The sequence below is a fragment of the Accipiter gentilis genome, chromosome 23 (assembly GCF_929443795.1).
Source record: "Accipiter gentilis chromosome 23, bAccGen1.1, whole genome shotgun sequence".
Taxonomy (NCBI): domain Eukaryota; kingdom Metazoa; phylum Chordata; class Aves; order Accipitriformes; family Accipitridae; genus Astur; species Astur gentilis.
Genome location: NC_064902.1, coordinates 6,970,891 through 6,984,688, shown reverse-complemented (window position 1 = coordinate 6,984,688; position 13,798 = coordinate 6,970,891). Strand labels below are relative to the sequence as shown.

The window sequence follows — 13,798 nt, the reverse complement described above, 5'->3', positions numbered from 1 at the left end:
TTTTACTTAGCTAAGTAATATTCTTACCTTAAAAGCATATACAGAGAAAGCAGATATAAAGAAAACAATATTTGGCTTTTCAATTTAATAAGTACATAGAGTGAAACCAAGAAACATTAACTGCAATTAAGAAATACTTTTTTTTTCTTGTCACCTTGTCCTTCCAGCTGTTATGCTCCTGTCTTATTTTTGTACAAAGCTTGGAAGAAAAAGAGGCAATCTTCCCTGATTTTTCAGTTTCCAGTCATTACCTCTTACATAAGCTGAACTGGCTGAAAAATCAAAACCAAATGAACCAACTGTTGGACAACACACTCCCTCTAGACTTGCAGCAAGGCTAGAATTATCGAGAACTGGCTTATTATCACAATAAACTCTGGATTCACGCACTTAGCCAAGTCACTTCCCTAAACACACTGGTTTTCGTTAAGAGGAGTGACAAAATACATGCTTAAATTTGCTAGAGATTAAGTCCAAAAAGCAAGCTTCAGCCACAACAGCAATGGGAATTCAAAATTCAGTTCCTCCCCCCTCTCCCAAATCTATTTAAAAAGTTAAACAAGTGACTTAAAACATAAAATAATCACCTTAAAAAGCAGACTTTTGCTCTTGGCCACTGGACTAAAAAGCCTCACTGCTAACTTGCTTAAGTCATGTTTTGCAAATAAAGGAGAAAAACCTTCCCTGAAAGAAGGGAAGATTTTCATATGCCTGTGCCCATTGTCACATTTGTTTAAAAGGAGTTGATTCGTTCGGTTCAATTGGCCAATTAGTGTTATATATGTAACACTTCTGACTGATCCTGCACTTTCGTTATTTCTTAGGGCCATTAGTTAAACCCTCATGGTAACACTTTAAAGAGCAATGAGCAGAGTTAATCCTGGAAGGAACTACTGCCTTCTTCAGTAATTTCTCTTTTAGGATGCACATTATCTGAGTTCTGCTGGCCCAACTGCAAGAAAGCATCCTGTGTTTTCCCCCTGCCTGTCTGCTAAGCATTTCCTAACTGGACATTTCTTAAAGAGTTTTGTTGTACAGATCTTGTCATTTATATTAAAACACCACTCAAAGTTTAGTACTTAACACATGAATGGGGGCATACTTGGAACTTGACATTAGGAAAAAACAAATACTAACATATATATGAGAGAGAAAGTCTGTGTATACAATACATACACCTGTCAGGCTTCAAAAGCATTTTCTCAGCACTGCTTAGAAACACCACAGCTTTTTCAGCACCACGTCCTCATTCTCGGAGCAAAGTTGATGAGCACTGAGGCCAACGGCAGCCTCCTTTCCAGAGAAGGTGCTTTGACAAGAGAGAAAGATACTTATAAAAAACCCACCTTAGTTTCAGACAAGGCTTTGCAGTATAATGGAGTTTCACAGTCCTTAGATTTAAAATACTTCTTATGTTTTATGATTTCAAGACAAATAACTTTCTTTTTTTAAAACCAGAGACCATGGCTCCCCATGGACAGAGCAAAGAGCATGCTCGAGCTGCAAATGTGCAAATTACTACAATTCCTGAGGAGCTAGGTATTCCTAAATGTATTTACTTCAGTCAAGCTGCAAAAAGGAAAAAAAAAAATCCCAGATAAAAGATAAAATCTTACGTTTATATATATTTTCACGGGTCAAGAGACCAAGAAAGAGATAAGAAATGCCAAGGCATCACTCCAGTATGGAGAGGCGAGACACCCACAGAACTTGAGAGCCATTTGTAATAAATGTGCACCCACCATCAGAGGGCTAGTGCCTTCACTTCCTGACTTGATCGGTTTCTTTCGGAAACAATGACAAATCTGAAGATGCTGTTTATGGCTTTCTCTCACCAATCCCCAGAAGAAATAGAGACTACAGCCTCTAAATATGTCAAAACAGAGTTCACCTTCTCCAATCCACTTGATATCTACCTCAATATCACTGCTCCAGTCCCTTACATCCTTGAAAAAGATTAAGTGACAAACGGCAAAACCTTGCAGGGCTCCCCACCACCACCATTACTTTCGACCAATGACCCAATTCTGCAAGACAGAGCACCTCTTGAGATATGCTGAGAGTCCTTGAGTCCAATCAGCCAAAATGGGAGAGGAGGTCACTCATCCCTGCATAGTTTACTCTTAGAGGAAAAAAAAATACTCCAAGATGCATCTCTTCTCTCTCTCACCAGTACTCTCAGAGAATCTCAAAGCTGGTTTAATAGCCGCATCATTTTTAGATAGCGTCAAATTCCACTAGTCTCCTTCCCAACTCATCTGTTTGAAGAAAGAGATCATTTCTGTAGTGAACAAGAGTGTCCTCAAGTGTAACAGCAAATAAACCGGTGTAAATGAAGTGCCACAGCAATACAAACAACAACCTTGAAAACCAGCAAGCTGCTGCTCAGGGTGACTCTAGGGACGACAATCACATTTTAAATGTCCATATAATCTGAACAAATTGTTAAGATTACTTCTATAACTAGCAACGCACCTGAAATATAGGCAAGCATCTGCAATCAGTCCACCTGCCAAAACCCAATGGGTGAAAAAAGCCAAAACAAAACACGCATGGCTCCCATCTACTTTAAGTGAAGGAAACCCTCCTATTTAAGCATTGTTTACAAGAAGTCATCTGTGCAGCAAAAAATTAGAGTCATTTAAGGCTATTAAAAAAAAGACAGCTTGAAAGAGGAGAAATCCTAGTATTAGAGTCAGGCATCTACAGAAGAGATGGCTATTCTACTACAAACCTTGATGAAATCCTCTTACTTCTGGTTTTAACATTATTGCTTACCTGGTTTTCTTAGGAAACAAGGCTCATTTGATCAATTTGAAATGTCTGCACATACACAGTTTTCTGCCTATCCTCTAACAACTCTTCATCAAACCCAGTCAACAAAATGTGACAGAGGAAGAGGGGTCTCAGTGATATTAAGAACCTACAAGTGTTGTACTAGGATGCTTATTTTCACAAGGAAAAGAAATCTAAACTTCACTATCTCATTGAAAGAAAGACTAATGCAGATATTGCAGAGAGTCCAGAAGACGTAAGAAAGGAAAAAAGAGGAGGGGGAGAGAGAGGAAGAAAAAGACCTTGGCACCAGGGCTTCCTTAGTCCTGTGGCTCCCAGGCCTTGTTTATTTGCACAGTTCCTAGCAAGACACTCCTCAGTGGTGTCTGTGGGTGATAATCCAATACTACTAAAACAAACAAAGCACAAAGCTACCCCTAAGACTTACCACTTCCTGTCTTCAAAGTGTTTTTAAAGCATTCATCTAGGACTCTGCCTATGCAGCTCTGCATTAGTTAAAATACACTAATTTCCCAGAGATGTGGAGAGTTACCTGGAGAGTCCCAACTAATACGCAGAATATCTTGTTCCAGCCTAAGCACACACCCTCCTTTCTCATAGGGGAACATTTAAAACAGTCGAACAAGTGATTCCCCTAAGAGATACCCTATAAGAACAGAGAGTAGAATTTATGTTGTAAAACTTCAATTCTACAGACTAGCCTTTGCTAAGAACACTTAGAAAATACAGTCTCACCCATCAGACAGGAGGATAATAATGATGATAATAATAATAATGATAATTCTCCCATGATCACCCCCACCAATCCACAAAGGTTGTCAGCAAAGTCCAGGAAAAGGGAAGAAAAATCAACATGGATACAGAGTGAACACAAAGCGTGTATGTGTCTTTGCATGCACCAAGTCCTACTTTTTCTTAAAAAATGTATTCTGTACCTTTAGAGCCAAAACCATTTTAAAATCAAAAGAGCACTAAGTAACATCTCGATGCTTCTTTCATAGGCTTTATCAATATAAAGAAAACTGAGCAGTGGAAAGAATTATGGATTAAAGTTGGGAAAAAATATATAATTACATAAAAAATACCATTATACTGATGACATGGCTTTTAAAATAGTAAGATATTAACATATAATTAACATTAAAATTTAGTCTCATTTTCAACTTTTGCTAAACTTGGAGAATGGAGCTGCTAAATCTGCCTTTCAGGATCTTGCACAGTAACAAAACATTTGCCTTTAGGACAATTTCAGCAAGCATTTGAATCAAAACAAAAGAAAACAAACAAACAAAAATCAACTCCTGCCCCCTTACTTTATCCCCTGACTTTTCAAGTAAGAAAGCACGGACCAACTTAAAAGCCTTAAACAACACTCACCTCAAGTTTAAACCTATGACCTAAAAACTGACAGCCATTTCCCAAAAGCAGAAGGAAATGGGCACAAAGTCAAGTCCACGACCAGCAGCAACACTGATGCTCAAAGCTACCAAAACAAAAGACAACACATAAAATCTGCGAATCATCAAGCAACATGAGTCAGATAGACAGCACAAAAGAAAGACGCTATAGTTCCAGAAAACATTTGTAACGTACACAGGCTACATGGTTTTAAGTCAATGATCAATCTGCAAGATACAGAAATGCACACTTAAAAGGTCAAGAAACCAAATCCAAAGACTATTCTGTAACACTAAGACTGCCATGTTAATATAGGAACCATGGATGTAACACAAGCCCTGTATTTTTAGGTATCGAAAGCTCCCTCCCCAAAATGCCCCTTACTAAACACCTCCCAGGTTTCAATTTCTCCTGCACTTAAAGGACACTTTAGTGAATTCAACATGAGTCATTTCACTGTCAACATGTTCTGGTAATTAAGTTGCCATGTGTCTAAAGTGCACCACTTGTAGGACAATTACTCAAGTCAAGCCAGTGCAAAGTGACTGTATTGATGTCTGCATCACTGCATGATGATCATGCCATGGCCAAACTTCACAAGTGGAAGCACAGTAATGATGTTAAAAGTGATCTCCAACAACAGATAGAGTGGATTCAAAAAGTGAGCATAACAGAAAGGCTAAGTCTAGAGCTCTCACTGGTCTGCCATGAAACGACAACAAAAGAAACTGTAACATGTTACCAAAACATACTATGGGAAACTTATTTTTGCAATATTCTTTCACATCTTGCCCACAAGACAGTGAAAGTGTTCCCAGCATATAAAGATTACACCATGCAAACTACATCAGTCATTACCATGTCACCTTACACTTAACCCGCCTTTCTCTTCCACACAGCAATTGCTTAGGAGATTTGTCAGGTTTAAAAATCAGATAAGATAATTCAATGACAGCAAATTAATAGTAGAGGGGGGGAAAAACTGGCAAAGGCAAAACCATAGAGATCAATAATTGCTAAGATCTGCCCCTGTTTCTCAGCTATCCATCTTGCACTGCTGTCTCCTGTGGCGAACGTGCATGCCAGCTTTAACATAACAAGATACCAAAGTCTTCTAACGTAACTGCCCAGCAGAGACACACACCAAACATGAGCAAAGCCATTCTGCCATTCTCCCAACACTTCCACGCTAAGTCTTAGGGATGAGTCATAAAAAAGGTAGAATGAGATCTATTAGATTTATTTTGTTCTCTGTCTTGTCCAGAAGTACCTTCCCGTTTTTCCACTAACATAGGCTCTGGGAAGAACTAGATTTCTTTCTCATCCTTCAATCACAGCAACAATCCACAAACCAAAAGTAAAAGAGGAAATGGCTGAATTGAAGGCAGGAAGCCCACTAAGTCTTCTTCCTAGAGATGATGTTTTAGATAGATGGATGCTTTTTTTTTACTCTCTTTTAATTGTAAAATCCACATCAGTAGTACCTACCACACAGGAAACCTATGTTTTCAGCTAGTTGGTATATTTGCATCTTGACATTGATTTACTTTGCCCAAAAAGCTAGCTGTTTTGGAACAGCAACCACAGGCCTCAGCCAGATCAGGAATCCATCCCGCCAGGTGCTGTAGACGGTCCAAGCTACAGCCCCCTGCTCCAGTAAGAACAAGACTATTTCCCGTTAGTAACTTTTCCTCTTACAAATCAGATGTTTCTGACCAGTTTGCATACATCGTAAACCTGAAGTAAGCTGCAAAACCATGGTATCTCTGAAGTTACAAGACGGGTTATCATTTTCTCCAGCATGACTTTCGCATGGTGCACCTTATATTCATTCTGCCTCACAGAAATGTTCGCTATGGTAACCTTCTGGGCTCCTGGCAGCAGCCAGCTCCCACGAAGGAAGGGACAGCAAAGAAAGAGCAAGGTAGGCCTTTTCTTTTGCTGTAAAACCTCTCCCACCAGAATTCTGCTGTCGGAGCGGGCGAAACCCTCAGACATAGAGGTTGCCGTGTTAAAACCTTTTTATAGTGGCAACAAGTTTCTCCAAAGTAGATATAATTGTTCCGCTAAAGCACACATGTGACTGTGAAACGGGCATCGCTGGCCTATTTCTGAATAAATAAGGGCCTTGTGGAGCTGCAATAGCGAACGTAGTTAAAAATTCACGACTAACTGCCCGCGCTGTTTTTCTTCTCCTTTCATTATTTCCACCGTGGAGGGGGGCGGGAGGGAGCCCTGGTAACAAGTTTGCAAAAGCCACGGACGGAAAACTTGCACGGTCCTTCTTCCCATGCGGGCATTCCGCCCTCCCGTTTCCAGCCGGCGCTGCGCGGGCGGGAGCCCTCCCGCCGCCGCCGCCGCCGCCGCCGCCCCAGCGCCGCCGATTCCTCCCCGGCCCGAAGTTGGCGTCCCGGGGCATCGCCGGCACCTCGGCGGCCGCACCGGCAGTGTCACCGCCGGCGGATTTACGACTTCAGGTGCAGAAGCGGCGGGCAGCGCAGACCGACTCCCCGAGAGACAAAGGCTCTCGCTCGCCGGAGCGCCGCCGGGCGCGGAGACGCCGGAGGTGCGGAGCGGCGGCGGCGGCGGCGGGCGCGGCGCGCACACAATGCCCGGCCCCGCGGCAGCGCAGGCCCCGCAGCGCGGGCGGCGGCGCTGCGGGAGAGCCGGCGGCGCGGCCGCGGAGGCGGCGCCCGCCCCTCGCCCCTCGCCCCTCTCTCTCCCTCTCTCTCCCCCCACCCACCCCGAGCGGGAGGCGAAGAGCCGCCCGCTGACGGGCCACTTGACGGGGAGCGACGCCAGCCGCCTGCCCCGGGCGGGACGCGCGCCGCGCCGAGCGGAGCCCGGCCGCGCCCGGCGGGGGGTGCGGAGCGGAGCGGGGTTTAAAGGTCCCCTTCCACCGCCATTTTGAGGGGGAGGGGGGCGAGCGAGAGGCGCTCGGTGGGCTCGGCCCCCCGCGGGCGTGGGCAAGGACCGGCGGCGCCGGGGCCGAGGCGCGGCGCGCACAAAGTTCCCGCGGGGGCCGGGCGGGCGGCGCGGGCCGGGCGCGTCCCCCGGCGGGCGCCCCCCCCCGGCGGGCGCGGGGCCGGCCAGGAGGGCAACTTCGGCCCGAGCGCGCCGCGGGACGCCGCGGGCCGGGGCGCCGCGGGCCCCTAGCGGGGGCGCGCAGAGTTGCGCGCCGGCAGTTGCGCGGCGGCGGCCGGCCAGCCCCGCGCATCGCTCCTCGGCGCGGGCGAAGGCGCGCTCCCCCCCGCGCTGCCGCCGCCGCCGCCTCCCCGCCGCGCTCCGCCTGCCTCTTCCCTCCTCCTCCTCCTCCTCCTCCCTCGCCGCCTTTTTCCCGCATCCAAACTTCGGGAGCCCGGAAAAACCCTCCGGGCCCCGCGCCCCGCCGGCAAAACGCCCCCAACAGCTGCGCCCGAGGCCGCTCCGCCCGCGCGCGCGCGCCGCCGCCGCCCGCCTCACCTGCGGGGAGTTTTTCCAGCCCTGCGCCGCTGCCGGGGCTCGGGCTCTCCCCGGCGCTCCGCTCACTGCCTCATTCCAATATGGCACGGCCCGCCAGAGCGCATGCGCCCGCCGCCCGCCTGCCTCCCCCCCCCCCCCCCCTCCCGCCCCTCCGCCCTCCCCTCCCCTCACGGCTTTTCGGGCGCTCCGGCTCCCTCCTGGCGCGGGCGCGCCGAGTCCGCCGCCGCGCCGCCGGCCGCCCCGGCCGCGCCCCCGGGCCGCCCGCCCGCCCGGCCCCCGCGGAGCCCCGCCGCCGGCCCCGCCCCCCCCCCTCCCTCCCGCCGCGCTGCCCCGGGCTCCTGCCCCCGGACACCTGCTCCCGCCGCGCCGGGGGCGGCGCGGGCTCGGCCACCGGTAACGGGACGCGCCGCCGCCGCCACTCCGCCGGGCCGAGACGGAGCGGAGCGGGGCGGGGCGGCCGTCCCCGCCCTGCCCGGCCGCCTTCGCTCCGCCGCCGCGGGCAGGGGCACAGCCCGGCAGGCGGCCGGTGCCTCCCGCGGGATGCGCGGTCCCGCCCGCGTCGTCGTCCCCCCCCCCCCCAGTGCCCCGGCGAGGATTCCGCCCCCTTCCCCTTCGGAGATAAGCCGGCCGGGGCGGGAGGCCCGGCGGGGCCCCCCGCGAGCGGCGGCGGCGACCCTCCCGGCGGGGTCGCGCGGCCAACGGGCCGCGCCGGCGCCGCAGTTTGAGGGGAGCGGGCGGCACCGGGGTCTCTACCCCCGCCCCCCCCCCCCCCCAGGGTGGAGGCCGGCGCCCCGCGCTCTCGCCCCCGCTGCCCGCGGCGCAGCGAAGCGAAAGAAAAAGGAAGCGGATTGTGCAACACCGCGCTCCTCCTGCCCGTGCGACGGAGACGGAGGGGTGGAAAGGGAGCGTCCCCCCGCCCCGATCCGCGCAGGCGGTCCAGACGGAGGCGGTGGCCGCAAGGAGCCCGCCGCTCGGCCGTGGCGAACGCCGGCGGGAGCTGAGCGCGAAAAGCCCTTGCGCTCCCCGCGAGCGCATCCGCCCGCTGCGGCGGCGGCGGCGGCGGCGGCGGGCCGAGACGGCGGCGGGAGCGCTGCGGCCGCGCTCCGCTCCGGTGCGCTCGCCGCCGGGAAGGGACGCGCTCCCGGGCCGCGGGGTGCTCGGCCGGCTGCCGGCTCGCCCGGCCCGCTCGCAGCCGGGCGGGCAACCGCCTCGCCGTTCTCTGAACATCTACGGCGGGGACCGTTGGGGCGTACGTGCCCCTCGCGTCGTGGTGGACACTAGTTGCTAGCAACTAGAAATAAGTGTTCAGAGGGGAAGAGCGGGCGGACTAGAGTAAGCTGTAATCATTTGTCTCTGAAGGAGAAAAGTGCCAAGAAATAGACAGACCTAACAGTGCCGGAACATCAGGCAGGAAGAACGAATGTAACCGTGAACTCGCTAATTACGGATCCAGCGGGCAAATTGCATACACTGGTCTGCTGCGCGGTGGCACCGGGGAGACACGCCGAGGCCAGATGACTCCCGAGCGATGCAGGGCGATACCGAGCAGGATGTACACAGCCACGCACCCTCACGGGAGAGATTTTTGCTCCCCGCGCAGGCGAGAAACCTCCGTTTCCCGCTGGCTTAAAGTCAAAAACCGGAGACGTTTCCCCTCGCACTCGGGGAGGAGCGGAGCGGAGCACAGCGCGCCCCGCCGCCCGGGACAGCGGGGCCGGCGCCCGGGCCGGGAGCCGCCCCGGGGCGCGGCAGCCGCCGCGCCGCTGCCCCGAGGAAGGGCCCCCTCGGGGCTGGAGGGCTTCTTCCCCGCGATTCCGTTTCCCGGTAAAAGCGAGCCAGGCCCGGCGGCGGCCCGCCCGCTCCCCTTCCCGCCGAGGGGCGCGGCGAGGCCCGGGCCATCCGCTAGAGGGGGGTCTCGCCATGCCGATCCGGAGAGCCCCGCCGGCCCCGCCGAGCGTCGGGCTGAGCCCCGGCGTCGGGCTGGCAAGGTGGAATCAACCATTCAAATTAAACTGCTTCTGCGCCGCCTAATTGAGTCCCAGCAGACACCAGCTGGATAATCGAGTGCGGCTCCTGGCAGCCCCGGGCCACCCCGGCCAGACATCCAGTCTCCGTGGGTCCCCAGGAACACCTCCACGTCCACCGCGAGTCACAGAAGCCACCCCCTTCCCAAAGCGCAACCTCTAAGAAGCTGAGGGCTTTTTCTGCAACAGCCCCAAACTGCAGCGTGCAACAGGAAGAAAACGGCGAAAGTCAGACCGGCAAGAGCGAGAAACACGCCCTTTCAAAACGCGCAGATGATCCTGGAAGTTAGCCTTTGGTACATGCAAGAGGGGAAGACGAATAGCGTAGAAAAAGAAACACGATCCGCACCAGTCTGATCCGTGAAACACCTAAAAGGTCTGTTTTGCCTCTGCACGCTTGACTTCTATGTCCTATTAATTGTCAGTCACAGAAGGAAGGGTAGCTATTTACAAAATCTTCGACTGGCCAGCTGCACGATACATTAGCTTTGTGTCATCTGCGGTGATTTGGAGGAGATTAAAAAGGCACCAAAAGGAAGCTTAATCTTCCTTTCTGGACTTTCTAGTGTGTTAGCAAACCTGAAACACTGGGCTAACACACCGCAAATGCATATTTCATCATACGGGGATTAAATCTCTTTATATCCCTTCTGCAGGAATGGCAATACGCAGGACACCCAACGCCGTTTTGTTATCCAGTTTGGAGGATGAAGTGGATAACTACACTGCTGGACAGGCACCCTGCCTTCAGACAGCCTGGGTGCCTTGCTTCTATCTTCAAGGCTTTTCTAGCATCCACTCTTTGGAAACCAGAAACTTTCTAATTTCCAGTCTAAATGTACTTACTACCAATTTATAGCCATTTGTTCTTTACCATTATTACCCTTCACATTAAATAATTTTGCATCTCTGATATTTACCTAAACTGTCCCTATAAATAGCAATTAGATCATCATCTCTCAATCCTTCTGCTGTGTTTTTAATCTTCTCCCTATATAGGTTTTCCATTCTTCCAGCGTCCTCTATACCTTCTACCCTATGTGTACTGTTCTAAACAAGGTCTTAACAACTGCCTTGTACAATGATATTAATACCTCGCTGTCTACTGAAAATACCTCACTCGATGCATCCCAGAATACATTAGCATTTTTAAGACCACATTACAGTGGCATCGTAGTTATCCTACAACCAATAACCTACCTGGCTTCCTTTCCTCGTAATCTCACATTTGATGAACCTCTGAGCTTACTCGCCGTTATTCTAATTAATCTTTAAGTGCATGACTTCTTGCTATTATATCCCATCCCATTTGTGGTACTCCAGGCAATAGATCATCTTCACCAATTGTTCTAGTGCAGTTTAAGAAGACACTATGCCTTAAAAAATACATCTTGTCCTACTTTTAAGATTATTTACCCTCCAGCCTGCTCAGAGGTTTCCCCTCTTCCACAGCAGCTCACTCTCTGTGCAACCTGTCCACACCTTTGGTCATGTCAGAAAGGTGGCAAACACACTGTTCCTGTAAAGCAGTCTGCTCCTGAGCCTCCGTGAAACTTCGCTGCTCGAAGCTACCCACAAATTTCTCAGTGCGCTCCGTTTCTTCAACCAAAGCTATCGTTGGCAACACGCTAATCTCTGAGATCCACGATGGTTTACCTGTTTCCCTACAACCTCTTACTATATTTTGGCACTTGTTTTTGTTTTGATGCAGACTGTGGTAGGCCATTTCTTCTACCAAATTAAACTTAATGCTTCATGCAAAATAAGCCACAAGTCTTAGGATCATCAGCCTCCTAATAATTAAAAACTTATTTTTCTTGTTTACATTAAGAAGTGATTGAAGAGGGATTCTAAATTTTCTCTAAAATCTCAGTACTTGAATCAGTATAGTCACATGTATTGTTAGCATCACACTGCCTTTTCCTTCTGTCATTCCCTCATATTAAGGAAAACCTTTTTTAAAGCGAAGTTTTCAAGCTGTGTGAACAGCATTAGATAATCAGTACCCAGGCATAAGTGTCAGCCAGTTGTTCCCTAAGCAGGATTTTCTGCTCCTTTCAGTGAAACATTCAGCTTGGCTTTGTTTTGCTACATTAATTAGGACCACACTCCTATAGACTGCAAGTGCCAAGAAGTCTCTCTGACTGCACTGAACTTTTGAGTACACGGACAGCAGGCTCAAGCCGTACATCCCTGTGGTGAGAACAGGACTGGTGCAGGTTTGCAGTCCTGTGCTTGCACTCAAATGTAATTCACGGAGCAGAGCATTGCCCTTCAGTGAAGCGGGCATAATTCAGTTACAGGAACATCACAAGTGTCTGCGGGAGCAAAACACAGAGGCGATTGCTTTAAGTTACGGGTATATTAATTCAAATTCGATACAAGTTGGTTAAAACTTTTTGTCCCTACTTCTAGAGCAAAAGATTTGCTTGAGTAAAGATTGTGAGATTGTACCTAACGTAGACATAATAAGTATCATATACTGGTCTTACTGGAATGACTACTTGTATCTTATATGGGGAATCCAAGAGAGCTTCTGAAATCCTGGGACCCCTCACAACCCTCATCTGCAACCCAACCCCTTAATGGGGCAAAAATTGCTGTTTGTGAAGGAAACAGGGGCATTACAAAGGTTGCAGGGCAAACCAACACGGCCCAGGATGCCCAAAGGGGAGCTGAGACCAAACCAAGTTAGTCTCTCTACTCCACACTGAGCTTGACACAGTGGTTTGAACTCATTAAGTTTTCCTGAACTGTAGGGACTTTCTCAGCAAATGCAGTTGATGTTTAGCTGTTAGCTTAGAACTGCATGTCTTATTCAAAAATATACAGTATTTTACTACAGTGCTAAAGAACAAAAATTGCCAAAGACTTTTTAACATTCAATGCTCTCCACTGTTCCCATGGGCATCAACGTACAGCTCGTACTTTTGGGATAATAACCAGAGAATATATGTTTTTGCAGTTGTCATTTCTGTGGTCAATGAATCAGACTAAAGCTAACGCAGAAGATAACCTCCTGTGGCTGACTAAGTGACATCCCTGGACTTCTGCTTTGCTCTTCCTGTTTTCAGACTTTGTTTAGCCTGAAAATCAGTTTTAAAGTTGGTGAAAGGCTTAGCTGACAGTCTTGTGAAAGACAATCTGTTTATGCCCAAAGGAATCATAATACAGACACAAGGGAAGAGCCACTCAGACTCCTCCCTTTGCTGTTGCAGATGCATGCTGATGGCACACAAGGTAAGTGCAATTCAGACCATCCATCTCCTTCAGTGGCCTCATTAAAGATGCTCCTGCCATTAGCAGCAGGTGCCAGATGTGCCGGTGGCTTATGGTGTGGACATTGGGGATGTTAATAGTTATTGAGGCAACACTTCCCCTTGTTCCAAATATTCAAGACAGCTGTCTTTAAAAGGGGTTTCACTGGCATGCAGATATGCTTGATCAGGTTCAGCTGTAGGATGGAAGGAAGAAACTGAGATTGAAGTGGTTTGCTCTGTACCTTCCCTTCCCCACCTGCCTGCTTTCTGGTTTTGAGACTCCAGACTTAGCACAAGAAGGCTTCAGGGCCCGTGTAGCTCCCTTATCAGTCATTTTAAGTAAGTGACAAAAAAAGGCTACAGGGCCTTTAGTTAGATGCTCAGCTGGCGGCAGCAGAAGAAAGCATCTGTAAGCTGGTCCCCGCAGCATGGGACACCTACCTTCCACCTTCTCTCCAGTTCAGCTTCTAGGCATGCTCTTTTACACTTGACTGCTTTTTCTATCTGCATTTTTGCTTCTTTCTCATTTCACCTGGCTGCTGTACACCCATTTTTTATTATTTCCTATTAATATGTATTGTACCTTACTTGGGTTGTTTGGCTTATTTTACACTACAGATTAATTCCCAACATTGTAAGGAAAACAAGTTCATGAAAGTAGCCTGGCTTTTACCAGACATCATGCTGTTCACTCTACATATGTGTAATTTTCCCCTGCCCTTTGTTTAGCCTATTTAGACTTGGCTTTTCAGAGAGGTGTTGCTTTAATCTGTACTTGTGCAACAGCTCCCCATATATGAGGTCCAGCATTAGCTGGGTTCCCCAGGTTCATACGGTAATAATTAATGGAGATAACTG

At 49.6% G+C, this 13,798-nt stretch overlaps 1 protein-coding gene across 1 annotated transcript in view; it reads right to left on the bottom strand.

Moving 5' to 3' along the window:
• The window catches only part of SFMBT1 (Scm like with four mbt domains 1), an 85,090-nt gene extending 77,372 nt beyond the window's left edge, over positions 1 to 7,718 (bottom strand). Inside the window, exon 1 of the mRNA XM_049826390.1 lies at positions 7,657 to 7,718. The gene's annotated coding sequence lies outside the window, so the exon portion shown is untranslated. The remainder of the gene's footprint in view (positions 1 to 7,656) is intronic.
• Between the last annotated feature and the right edge of the window lie 6,080 nt (positions 7,719 to 13,798).